Raw genomic sequence first — 13,759 nt, 5'->3', positions numbered from 1 at the left:
AACAAACCCCAGCCCTAACATCATTTCAACCACATATACTAGAGTATATAACTCTAAGATTTAAAGTATAGTAATACAGTATATCTAAATATTAATCATAATTTCTTAATACTATCAAATACTCCTTAAAAAAAAGATTTTATTCTTGGTCGCCTGGGTGGCTCAGTTGGTTAACTGACTGCCTTCGGCTCAGGTCATGATCCTGGAGTCCTGGGATCGAGTCCCACATCGGGCTCCCTGCTCAGCAGGGAGTCTGCTTCTCCCTCTGACCCTCTTCCCTCTTGTGCTCTCTATCTCTCATTCTCTCTCTCTCAAATAAATAAATAAAATCTTTAAAAAAAAAGATTTTATTCTTAAGGAATCTCTACACCCAATATGGTGCTCGAGCTCACAACCCCAAATTCAAGAGTCACACACGCTCCACCAACTGAGCCAACCAAGCACCCCAATACTATCAAAAATTCAAGTGTTCAAAATTCAAATGTCCAAATATATATATATGTATGCATATATATATATATATTTTTTTTGAGAGTTAGCTCCAGACATCATTCATGACTCACTCTGGTACATATTTCAGCATGCATGCACCTCCTAACAGCAGGTACATTCTCCTAAACAACCGTAGTACAGTGATCCAATTCAGGGAACTTAAAATATAAACAGAGTACTATTATCAAATATGGAAATTCAAATTTTCCTAATCATTTCGATAATGTCTTTTATACCTGTTGGCTTCATTTTTCTCAATCCAGGATCCATGCTGCACTTAGTGATAACGTCTGTTCCGTCTCCTTTAATCTAGAACAGTCCCCTACCTTTTTTCTTTCCCATGAGCTTGAGATTAAAAAAAAAAATAGACCAGGTATTTGGTAGAGTGTCCCTCATTTTGGGTTTGTCTGATATTTCTTCATGATTAGACGTATGCATTTCAGGCAATCATAGGGCAAAGGTGCTCTCCTGTCTTTCTGTGTGGGGAGGGGGTGGCACGTGGGAGCACGTGACATCTGTTTGTGTCATTACCGGTGATGCTGAGTTCCTTGGTTAAGGTGGTGTTCAGATCTCACCACGTATAGGTGCCTTCTTCTCTTTGGAATTACCAATAATGTCTGGAATAGTCTATGGAGACTATGTGCAGATCCTGTTTAGGATACATTTTAACATTTTAAAAAGTGTTAGAGAGGAGACAGGAATACTCCTTGCTCTCAGGGAGTATACATTTTATTTGGGGGTGGGGTGGGGGAGGAAGACAACAGAGCAGCAAATAAGCAAATAGTTAAAGAGGTTCAGAGTGTGAGTGCCCCTGAAGGCAACGACTTTGTCTTGTTTACTGCTGTGTCTGTTGCCTAGATCAGCACCTGGCACGTACACTTTATTTATTTATTTTTCTTTTTAAAGATTTTATTTATTTATTTGAGAGAGAGAATGAGAGACAGAGAGCACGAGAGGGAAGAGGGTCTGAGGGAGAAGCAGACTCCCCACCGAGCGGGGAGCCCGGCGTGGGACTCGATCCCGGGACTGCAGGATCATGACCCGAGCCAAAGGCAGTCGCTAAACCAACTGAGCCACCCAGGCGCCCTGGCATGTACACTTTATAAAGACATGTTGAAATCAATGAATGATTCCTTGCTATAAAGACTCTAAAATAGGATACTCGTTAGAGACTCTGGGGTGGGGTGAGGTGAGTTGTGTGGCTATTTTAGGTAGGATGTTGAGTGGAAAGAAGATGAAAAGCAAATGTAAAAGGTCCCTGAGGCAAGACAGAATTTGGTGTGTTGATGAGCAGAGAGAGGACGAGGGATGGGGTGGGGTGGGGGAGGAGAGCCAGGCAGGCTGAATCCATGTCCCCTCAAGATCAGGCTGATGGCCAGTGGAGTGGGACTTTGCAGACCATGGTGGGTAGTGTGGATTTTACATGGGAAGCCTAGGGTCAGGGCAGGGGTTATAAACAGAGAGTGATGGGATTAGGGGTCCCTTGTTATGGAGAAAGACACCTCTTTGTGCCTTCCTGTGGATTCTCTTACCACTTGGGGGACCCACTGGGGAATCTAATAAAAGCTGTATGTAAACACATGCAATTTTGTGTGCAGTTTCAGGGGGTTCAGACTGGTTTGGTCCATGCCACGCCCCACCCCCCAGACAGATAAACTGAGACTCACATCTACTAGTAACTAGCACCTACAGAGCTCTTAGTCTATATCAGGCTGTGTTCTAAGTGTTTTATAAACAGATAACTCAGTCTTTGCCACAACCCAAAAAGGAAGGTCCTTGATGTTTCATTATATAGATAGGAAAAAGAGAACCAGAGACAGCCTTTCCCATGATCCCATAAGTAGTAAATGACAAAGGAAGGGTGATGAACCTGGAGTGTCTCTTCTTAGCTATTAGGTGAGGACTCCCTCCAAGTTAACCCAATCTCAGGGGTCAAGGACACTCTGAAATCCATGCTAGGTCTTTCCAAGGGTCTCAGGCTCAGTGGCTGGAAATTTTTATTATTTGTGCATTGTTGGGTCAGGGGAGGACCCCAGGCTCGAAAGGCGGGGAGGCTGGGATGTGGAGTCCCACCGCTGGCAAGGTGGGCAGGGGGAGAGGATCATCCAGTCAGGGTGTGCGTTGTGTGCATCTGCTGCTTTTTACCTTGTGTTTGCTCCTGGGGTCCGTGGGAGTATTTGAGTCTTAGTAAATCAGAGCATAGGCTCGGGAAGGAGGTTGCATGGCTTCAACTCCCGCTCACCGCTCACTAGCTGGACGATTTCGGGCAAGTTACTTAGCGCCTCTGTGCCTCCTTTTCCTTGTCTGTAAAATGGAGATAATCACAGTTTCTACCTCATAAGGCCTTGTGAGGGAGGATTCAAGGAGGTGGTGCATCTCAGGTGCCACCCAGCCTGTGGCGGGGGAGGGGGGAGTCCTCAAGGGCAGCCTATTCGATCTAGTGTGTCATTCGGCAGTGTGTGCTGGGTGACATTCCATCAGCTTCACTGAATTCGGTTTGCCACCCCGTGTATTCCTGAGCGCTTGGAGGAGCTACATCGATACTTTCCGGATCTTCGTTCCCAGGGCTAGTTACAAGGTTACCCCCGGCATCCACTCTCAGACCCCGGCGTGAACCCGGTTTCCGGAACCACTCCGTCTCCCCAGCCCTGCGAGCCCAGGGCTAGAAAGCGATTGCGACCTTCCCTCTCCCGGACGCCTGCGTTCCTTAGGCACGCCCAACACCCTGTGGTCACGCCTCAACCCTCCAATCCCAGGCGTGAGCCCGTGAAGCCACGCCCACCTGTCAATTCCAGGTCTGGGTGTGTCCTCCCACACTTTCCCACACCTCCCTCCCTTCCCGCTCTAGCCACGCCTTCTCTTCCACGGGGTCCAGCAGCGACCCCTGTCTACCCCAGTCTAGCACCTGCTCCCGCCCCGCCCCCTCGATGCCTTAGCCTTTGAGCAGTCACTAGATTGTGGAGGGGTGTGGGTCCTGGAGACTTTATTTGCCCGCAAAAAGGTCTTGCCATGGTAGGTTGGCAAAGTACATCTTGCCCTAGGGACACATGAATCTCTGGGCCTTGGGGGGTAGGCAGAAGCCGACCCAGAGACCTCTGCCCACCCCCTCTTTGTCCGTAAGTGATCTGTATTTCAAAAACATCTCCAGGGATCAGTCTTCCGGTGGGGAGAAGAGAGCCAAAGGCACCTGGGGTGATGTGGGGATACCCCTCACCAAAGGCCACTTGTTTTCTACCTTCATCCTCAAAGTTCCACCCAATCTCTGGAATCTATAGCAAGAGAGGAAAGCGTTATGATTGTTTTGTTTTGTTTTTAAAGAGGGGTGGTCAGAATTGGGTAGGCTCCGTCTTGCCTCTAAGATACAAAACTTAAAAAAAAGAAAAAGGAAAAGGAAAGGAAAATGAGCTACATATAGCTGTCACTTTGGAATGACCCAGAGTGGGTCTTCACTGAGTGAAGGGGGAGGGGGGGAAGGGTGGCTCCAGGGAAGGTGAGGAGGGGGCCTCTGGGTTCTGCCCCCAGCCACCCTGCCTGGATTTCTCTATTTTCAGTTCTCTTTTTCTCTTTCTCTGTGTCTCTACTCACCCCCCTTGATCTCTGTCTCCCTCTCTCGGGGTCTCTATCCCCCATCTCTCTAGCTCCTCTGTCTTTTGTGTCTCTGTCCCCTATCTAAGTCTCTTGTCCCTCTCTCTCACTTCTCCCCTCCTCTCTGCGGGTCTCTGTCCATTTCTCTGTGCCTCTGAGTTTCTCTGCCTTCTCAATCTCTGCCATCTCTCTGGACTTTGGGCCATACCCCTTCTCAGCCCTCCAACGCCAGGGTTGAAGACCGTCCGTGGATATTTTTCCCCATCAATTCCAGGGCTGTTAATCCACTCTTCTCCTCCCAGAGTCCCTTTTGTATCACTGGTAAGGGCCAAGTGACTAGTGTTCGTGAATGGAAGATTAGCAGAAGGGACAGAAAGAAGTTAAGAAGGCTTCTCTATCTTCTCCTTCCCCTTCCCCAGGCAGCATTCATTGGTGATGGTGAAGCCCATAAATGGACACCTGCTGTAGGCCCACATTGTACTTTTGTGTCAGCAGGAGCTAACCTACCGTTGTCCTAAGCCACTGAGATATCAGGGTTTATTTGGTACAGCAGCTAAAGTTACCTTACCTAATACCATGCCCACCCTACGTCCCCATACAGAAAGCTGACAAGACCCCCACGCTAAAGTTCCTGAATTTTCAACTCACATCCATCTCCAATGGTGGGGCAATGTCCTCTCATATTGGGACCCAACCCACATCCTGCCAAAAGCTAAGTCAACATTTAAAGGTACTCTTACCCAATCTTAGTCTCAGCTCCACCTTTGACCTAACCTGACTCTGACCGCAGGTAAATCCCTAGCTCTATTGCTGTTATAAACCTAACTTCGACTTTGTCCTTAATGCCACTACTGTCTTGGCCTAATTCTCTTTCTAATGACCTTGACCCTGATGCAACCCCGACCCATTTATATCTCAAGTCTAAACCTTAACCCTGGTCCTGAGCAGAGATTCACCCTGACCTTGATCCCAGCATCAGCCCCAATCCAGTCCTAGATCCGAACCAAACCCTGATTTTAGGTATAATCCTGGCCTTGATTTTGAGTCTAGTTGTCTTAACTCTATACCTAATTTTTATCCAGGTCCTGGGTACCTAGCCCTAACCCCAACCATGGCCATAACCCAAATACCAGTGCTAGTTGCCATCTTTCCCTGAATCTTAACCTTCTCTTCAGACCCCAAACCAAACTCCACCAATACTGATTGCCACTGATCCTTAATCTTAGCCTTAGCCTGATTCTTAATTTCTAATCCTAACTGGAACCAAACTCCAGTTCTAAGAGTTTCACGTGATTTGGAGTCATCCCTGACTCTTCTTTCTCTTTCACTCTCCACATCCAGTCTGCCAGTCAATTCTGGGAGTGCTACCTTCACATTCTATCAGTGTCCAACCATTCCTCTCCACCTCCACAGTCCCCAGGTCCAGCCACCGTCATCTTCTTCCTGGATTGCTGCAGTTGCCCTCTGCCTAGGCTCTCTGTTCATTCTACGCTCCTAGCCTCCAACCCAAAGGGATCTTATTAAAATCCAAGTCAGCTCACATCTCTCTGCTCAGAAACCCTCCCATGGCTTCCATCTCACTAGGAGTAAAAGTCAAAGTCCTACATTGGCCCCCAAGATCCTAAATAATATGGCCCCCTTTGTCGCCTTTCTGACCTCATTTCCTCCCACCCTTTTCTTGCTCACTCTGTTCCAGCCACCCTGGCCTCCTTGCTAGCCCATACATACTCCAGGCCCATCCCACCCCAGGCCCTTTGCACTTGCTGTTTTCTTTGCCTGGAATGCTCCTTCCCCAGATATCCACATGCCCACCCCCAACTCTCCTTCAGGTCTTTACTCACATGTCACATTTCCAGTAAAGTCTTTCCATGCAGCTTATTGAAAATTGCAGTGCCTCTCTCTTCCAGAATTCTCTGTTTTCCTTCTCTGCCTCATTTTTCTTCATCACATGTATTATCATCTAGTGTAGTGTGTGGTTTACTTATTTATCTTGTTTACTGTCCATTTCCTCCCATAGAGTACAAGCTCCCCAGGATAGGGAAAATTGTTGTCTCTTTTGTTACTCAATGTCTAGAACAGTGCCTGGCACATAGTAGACGCTTAATGAATATTTTTTGAACGAACATGTGCTCCCTGAGAAGGCTTCAGCTTCATTTCCATGTAGTTCTAAGATGATTGAATAAGAGGAAGAATAGTGAAGAGGGGGTGGGGTGGCAGTGGCCACACCTTCCAGGAGAGCAAGTTGAGTGTTCAATTACACCTGGTCAACAGAGGGCATGGCTCTGTCCCCAAGCCGCTGTGGCCACTTTTCAGCCCTGGCCAGGAGCTCACTAAGCTTTTGGTTCACGTTCACCTGTAGCGAGAGCAGCTGAGAAACGCGAAAGCCTGGGTTCTCTTCCTAGTTTGTCCGTGGAACCGGGGGCACCCATATAGTCCCCCTCCCTCAAGGTCTGAGCCTCCATCCAGTTCAGCTGACAATGGGGTGAGGGCCGAGAGGGAGACTCCCCTCAACGCTGGGGCTGGAACTGGGGACAGGGATGAGGATGAGGCAGGAACACCGCGGGGCTCGGCACAGCCAGAGCCAACAAAGGAGGAGAGAGAAGGCCATAGAGATGGAAGGACTGAAATACACCTGGGCCGTGAAAAAGAGGCAAAAAAGAGAAAAATAGAGACAAACAGAAAGGCCGAAGGTGAGAAGCAGAGGCACATAGAGAGAGAGATGGACAGAGAAAGAGTGTGTGCAATAATGGGGAGAAAACGGGTCCCCCCAACATCTATTCCGCCTAGCGTCTATTTCACTCTTCCCCAGCACTTTCCTACGACTGCAGAGACCGGCAAGCCAAAAACTACACTTCCCAGGATGCCTTGCGGTGGGGTTCCGGAAGGAGGTTTAGGTTCCACCAGTCAGATGCCTTCGCGGGAAGCTTGAATTTCTAACTCAAGTCAGCGGGGAGGGAGGTAGCTGCGAAGCCGCCGCCCTGCCTAGCTATTTCTCAAAGCTGGTGCGATTATCGGAGCCAGCGGCCGGCTCCCCGATCGCGCAGGAGGAGCGGCAGTTCCCGGGCGGATATTTCTGGAGGGTGGATTTGGGGGTGCCTTGAAGGCTCGGCCTAGAATATTTCTTCAGACAGGCTCTGTGTCCCTTCGTAAGTCCTTTTCTATTTACACTGGCTGGAGTGGATTCTGTTCGCTGCCACCGAGCAATACTGGGTACACAGGGAGAAAGAGATGCAGAGGCGGGCAGAAACAGAAAGTGAGTCAGAGAGATCCCACTCCCAGCGGGGAAGAGGAGAAAGACAGAGCCCTGCAGGGATACAATGAGATAATTTTTTTTTTTTAAGGGAGGGGGAGAAAAAGAGCAATGGAAGGAGGAAGATGGGGTGACAGAGACACCCAGAAAAATACTGGAGGTAAAGTGAGGCAGAGAGGAGCAGAGGCAAGGGCGAGGGGGCCAGAAACAGTGTCCCAGAGCTCTCCCCAGAATGCTGGCTTCGGAGTGTTGGTGGAGAGGACCCTTTAGAGACTAAACTTTTCCAGAAGGCGGAGCTGGAAGCCGGAGCCTGGAGGGGACCCTGGGGAGGTCCCTGACTTGCCAGACTCACCAAGGCCTGGCCTGCTGACAGAGCGTTTTTTCAGTAGAACGTCTCTTCTTTCTCCCCATGTTATTCCCAGCCCCAAGCTTCAACAGCCCTGACTGAGGAAAGTGTGGTGTCCCTGAATGGACTCTCCACCTGCCTGCCACTTGCCGCTCAGGTCTTGCCCCAAAAGACCAGCCCACTTGACCTGGGCGGGAGTGACAGTGGTGGCCCAACCACCTTTGAGGACTGAGGCTGATTCCTGAGGGTAGAGGAAGACTGAGCAACTAAGAGGAGTGGAGGGAACAGAGAGAGGGTCTGCAAGAGAGGGAGACTGAGTGGAAAAGAGAGGGGACCTGAGTGGCAGAAAGCTGGGGAGACTGAGGCAGAGGCAGACTCGGGTGACCTGGCTTCTCTGACTAGTTGTCCTGGCTTCACTGTTTCCCCTCTGATCTCTTTCTTCTCTTTCCTCTAGGGTTGCAAGATAAAATACAGAATGCCCTGTTACAGTTGGATTTTAGAGAAGCAACAGCTAATATTTAGTGTAAGTATGGCTCCAGTCTTACATGGGACGTATTTACACTTAAGAAAACTCTTTTTTTTTTTTAAATCTGAAATTCAGATCTCACTGAACATACTGTATTTTTATTTACTATACCTGGCCACTCTATCCCCATCTCTGTCTTGTTTCTGCCTCTTTTTCATCTCCTCTTTGTGCTTGTCTTTCCCTCTGCCCCAGTCCACCTCTACCTTCTCTGTTCTGTCCAAATGACCTTGTTCTGATGTTCGATGGCCTCTCAGAACCGTTCCTGAGACACCCCCCGCCCCCCGCCTAGACCCCCTCTTCCCTCCATCCTCCCATCCCAGCCCTGTCTCTAGGGCCATCTCTCTCTTTCAGGCAACTCCTCCTTCTTCTTTCTTCATCTCTCTTCTCATCGAGGCCTCCCCCCCCCCCCCCCCCCCCCCCGCCGCCACCAGAGGAGAAGTTTGGGAGGCTTTGAGGGAGTTAGGAATCCCCCATTACTCACCTGCATCCCGACCTCACCTCCTTTCCTTTCCACCTCCTGGGTCAGAGAGGTCAGAGAGTTTCCCAACATCACACAGCAGAATAGAGACCAAACTCCACCCTTTCCCCCAAATCCCTTTTAAGTTACCAGCTTCCTGGTGGAAAATTCCTCTACTTTGCCAAAAAATGGCCTGGCTTGGCAATATTTCTGAACCCCAGGCAAAACTTGAGGGCCCACAGGCCAGGACCAGAGGTGCCTGTGGTGCAAGGAATGGTAGACTTTTGAGCATCTACTATGTGCTAAGAGTTGGGGATAGGGCTTTCGGGTTTTGGCAACATGAGAATGATGACTTGTCGTGGTTGTTGCCATGTCCCTAGGCCTGAGAACATAGGAGGTGCTCAATAAATGTCTGTTGAACAAAGGAATGAATGAATGAATGAGTGAATGAACGAAAAAACACACCCCAAGCAGTTGAAGACCCTTCTCCATGTCTGCTACTCTCTTCATTCCCATCACTGTCTCTTTCTCACTTTGTCCCTGGTCTGTTTCCTTCCTCCCCTCCCCCCCCCTTGGTTTCTGTCCTTCCCTGGAGTCATTTTATTGTTAGTTTTCAGTCAGAGGGGTCTCTACAGTGACCACCACACGCTGAGCATCTCTTCTGTGTCAGGCACTGATGGGGTGAGGTGCTCATGGACTCCTTCTGGAATATTCCAGAAGGTTAAGTACAGTTTTGTAGGGTCTTTTTCATATGTGGAGACTGAGACCCAGAGAGAGGAAACGAGGTGCCCTGGTCACACCAGAACCAGCACGTGTGGCCTCACCTGTCTCCTCCATCTCATGCCATTTTCCCTCCTCCTTGGCACATTGTCACCTGCCCACCCATCCCTGACACCTCCAAAATGTAAGGATGTTAGTATTAAGCACTGACCACAAGGGTTGCAAACTTAAATGTGTCCAGGGGCTGGGCAGGTAACACAAAAGAGTCTTGCAGAGCCAGGAGGGGCTGAGGCTGCCTGCTTTGGCTGATGGGCAGTGCCTGGCCCACTCCAGCCAGTTACGGCCACCCAGAGATGCCACATCCGTTTTCTCAAGATGGTCTTGCAGCCCATATTTTCAGAAGTCTCCCAAGGTTTTAAATGCTGGCACCAAATTCACACAAAATGCTGTTCAGGTCAAATGAGATTATGTGTGCCCCAGATAGGCCTTCTGGCCGATGGTTTGCAACCCCTGAGTTGTTTTTAGTCCCATGTGCCAAAGAAGAATCTCCAGATTCCAGTAGAATATATGCTCTGTGAAGGCAGAAATTTTTGGGTCTGTTTCGTTAAGGATTTTATCTCTAGGACCCAGGAAGGTGCCTTACACACTGTACGTGCTCACTAATTTTTTTTAAGTGGATGGTGTATTGAATCCTAGCATCAACCATGGAAATAACATTAAAAAATCTCCTTTTTATACATAGTGAGATGGAGGCTCTGAGGGGAAAAATCCCAGGGTTCCACAGCAGCACTGGGATCTGAATCCGGATCTTACCTGACTCCAAAACCGTAACCCTAGTCTATCCTGACTCTACTTGGGGTTGTGCGTTTGCAATGCGGTGTGTGGACCTGCGTTTGTGGGACTGTGGTGCCGAGTATGAGGTGGTGATGGTGGCATCGACCCTCCTGATTGGACACTGAGGCCCCCCGAAGCTAAACCTGGCCGCTTGCTCCCCTCGGGCACACTTGCTCTGGGTCCTCACCCAGTCCAGAGAGAATAATCCACCCCTCCCCTCCTTCCCCATCCTGGGCCCATCCTCAGGGGTCCCCCCACCCCCTCCCCTAGATACCCAAGAGCCCCCGAGGGAAAGGGGGAAAGAATTTAGGATGAGGGTGGAGGTGCGGGGAGGAGGGAGAGGGAAGGGGATGGGTTAAGAAGGAGTGTGTGATGTCAAGCAAAAAAGACAACATTAGACACAGATGCTGAGATGGCGTTTATCGCGGCAAAAAAAGGTGAAGTCGCCGAGGGAGGGGGGGAGGGGTGTGGTGGGGGCCGGGGTGGGGGCCATGGAAGCTAATACATGGTGCACTAGGTCACACGACGGACACTGGGGGTGGGTGGGTGGGGGTGGGCGTGGCCCAGGCATGGCAATGTGGGGAGGGGGAGAGGAGAGGGCAGCGGGGCCCCAGCCAGGAGCTTCTGGAGGTGGTGGGGTGGGGGGTGGGGGTGGGGGTGGGCGGCGTCTCTGGTCGCAGAGGATGGAAGGAATCAGTTAGAGGGGGTTGAATGGAGGCACTGGAGGCATGGCCACATGGCGGATGGTCTGGGCCCAAGAAATGTAAGGTAGGGGTGGGCCGGCAGGCAGCGGGCCAGCTCTGGGCTTGGGCCGCTAATCTAAGGATTGGGGATACCCAAGGGACCTTACAGGTCCTCCAAGCCCCCCATTTTCCAAGAGAGAGAACAAGCCTGGGGAGAGGCGAACTTAAGGTTCCAGTAAGGATTTAGTGGTCAGTTGTCCAAAGATGGTCATACCCTCACCCGTACTCTCCTACCCTGTCTGTCCCAAACAGAGAAAGGGGGAAGAGAGATTCTAACTCCACGATTATCTCACTGAGGCTCCTCAGGGAACCCGGAGGGCGAGCCCATTTCGTAGATGGAGACAACTGAGACATTCCTGTCAGACTACACCTTTCCACGCCTCTCCCACCTCCCTGCCAGGGGATCTGTGCACCGCATCCCTCTAGGAGTAATACTGATATCTTGAAATCCTTAGCACTGGGGGCGGGTGAGGGCACACCTTGGGATTCTCCCAAATGTAACCGGGATGTGGGCCATGCCTCCAGTGCCCTGAGATGCCAACACAAAGAAAAAAAAAAATGACTCCCCACGTCCCCTGGCTCAAACCCAGTACAAAAGTGACTATTTACAATGAAGGGGTGGGGAGTGGGGGGTGGGCACAGAAAGGAGTGGGGCCAGAGTGAGCGCTCCACTGGCAGGAGGCCACGCCCCTGGCCCCGCCTTTGAAAGGGACAAAGCCAAACAGCTGAGATATTTATAAAGGTCACTCTCCCCAGGGCGGGGAGGACCCTAGGGGTGAGGGATGGGGTTAGGGCATGGGATGGGGTGCGAGTGGGGAGGCATGGGCGGTGGGAGGAGATGGAGGAAAGGTAGCTACTGCCCCTCGCCTCCCCCCTCCCCCTCGCCGGACACACAGTTTTCCGTGGGATGAACACAGAAAGGGTTAATCAAAAAGAGTTCGATGAGCGAGTCTGACGGTCGAGTGGGGCGGGCTGGAGCAATGAGGCCGCAGGTCCCGGTGGCCGGTGGTGATGGAGTCACTTAGAAGATGAGAGGTTGGTGGTTTTGGGGGGAGGGGTAGCGGGTAGGGAGGAGGAAAGGTGTGGGGTAGGGGGATTAGGCGGTCCCCCCCCAATTATCTCTGGGAGACAAGAGTGTCCTGGACTGGCTGAGAAGGGGTTAAATACCAGCAACCCCCGTCCCCGTAGCCCCCCCCAAAGACGTTCCCCATCTCCCTCCCTGCCACCCAGCAATCCCCAACGCGACTGGCAGAGGGCACTGAGACGGACCTTACACACACCAGCAGCGGCGCCACGGAGACAAGCCCCTCCACCACGGCGTCCAGACAGCTGACTGCAGTGGCGAGGGATCGGATAGCAGGGCTGGGTGTCGCGACTCCACGAGAGCCGTAAACTTGTGTCCCCGGCCCTCAGGGCCCCAACTTGGGCATCGCGATCCCGTTCTCCCCGTCGTGACATCCGGTTCAGGCTTTCGCGACAGCCGGCCTCGGAGTTCAAAGTCGGCGGGGGCAGGTGCGTGGCACACAGCGCGAAGGCCTGCCTGGCTGTCGCGAGAGGTGTGCACCCAATCAGCAGCCTGGACGCCCAAATTGCCATCCTCGTCGCCACTCTTAGTGAATACTTTTCCCACCGCTCAGCGCCATCACGACCTCAAATCCTGGTCTTGCAACAGCAATAATCCATGCAGGGGGATCCCCTCACTTTCCAAACAGTAGGCCACCAATCAGAAACAAAATAAGGAGGGCGTGCGATGGAGGAATAGGCAAGAGAAACAGAAAGGGGGGATATTGAGGGACTTGGGAGTTAAGAAGGGGGAGAAGAAATACCACTCAGAGAAAAGTGGTACCATATTCTTCCAAGTGTAGGTCCCCAACCGTCTATAAGCCGACTCTTACCAAACTCCACTTGGGGTACCCATAATAATTCCCACCTACAAGTCCAGGGCAGGCGTTAGGGCAGATAAAAATGGCACGATCTTCACCTTCTGATCCCCTAATAATTATTGCAGTGAAGCCTCCTTGCCCATGGAGAGATGGTTGGGACAGGGCAGAAGAAGGTGGCTGGGGCAGGTTGGCTCAGAGCCCCCTGAGACGGGGGATGAAGGAGGTGAATTTGGCACATTGAACCCCTTCTTCTCATAAGTGCTTTGAGGTCCTTCTCTGGAATCCAGCTGGCACCAATCCCTGGGGCCAGCAGAAGAGGGGCTGAGCTTGTCTCTCCCCCCCCACCGCAATTTCTACAGATTTGCCCGAAGGAGGCAAGTGGGGTTCTCCCCGGCTGGTGGAATTTGGGGAATCCAAAAGGTTAGGGATTAGCTGAAGGGGAGTTTTTTTCTGTCTTTTTTTTTTTTTCTTACAAAGATTCTAAGAAAAACTCAGGGTGGGAGGGGTGAGGAAGGGGGACCCAATTTAGCTAAGTGTCCACAGACTTTTTCAATGCCTCTTAGGGGCCTCCTCAGAGAGATGGTCCCATTTCCTCCCCTCTATCTGAGGTTCCCTCCCCCCCAGAGCGGCTCAGTTCCAAGGAAGTTTGGCACTTTTTTTTTTTTAATCAATGGGAAGGTGGGGGAGGAAAGAGTTAAGAGGAGTAAGGAGAGGGTAAAAGACAAAGATAGAGACAGGACAGGCAACAATGGGAGCCACAAGGAGAGAAAGTAGAAAGCCATAGGGAGCCCGAGAAAGAAGAAGAGAGAAAGAGAGGGAGGGAGACTCTGGAAGAAGATGTTGGGAGCTGGAGGGCAAATGGGAAAGAACAGGGAGACAATTCAATGCAGCAAACACTTATTAAGCACCTACTGGGTGCCAAA

The sequence above is a fragment of the Callorhinus ursinus genome, unplaced genomic scaffold (assembly GCF_003265705.2).
Source record: "Callorhinus ursinus isolate GAN/ISIS: 27379988/994484 unplaced genomic scaffold, GSC_fseal_2.0 scaffold71, whole genome shotgun sequence".
Lineage (NCBI taxonomy): Eukaryota > Metazoa > Chordata > Mammalia > Carnivora > Otariidae > Callorhinus > Callorhinus ursinus.
The sequence above is the reverse complement of the archived record's forward strand: the minus strand, read 5'-3'. Positions refer to the sequence as shown.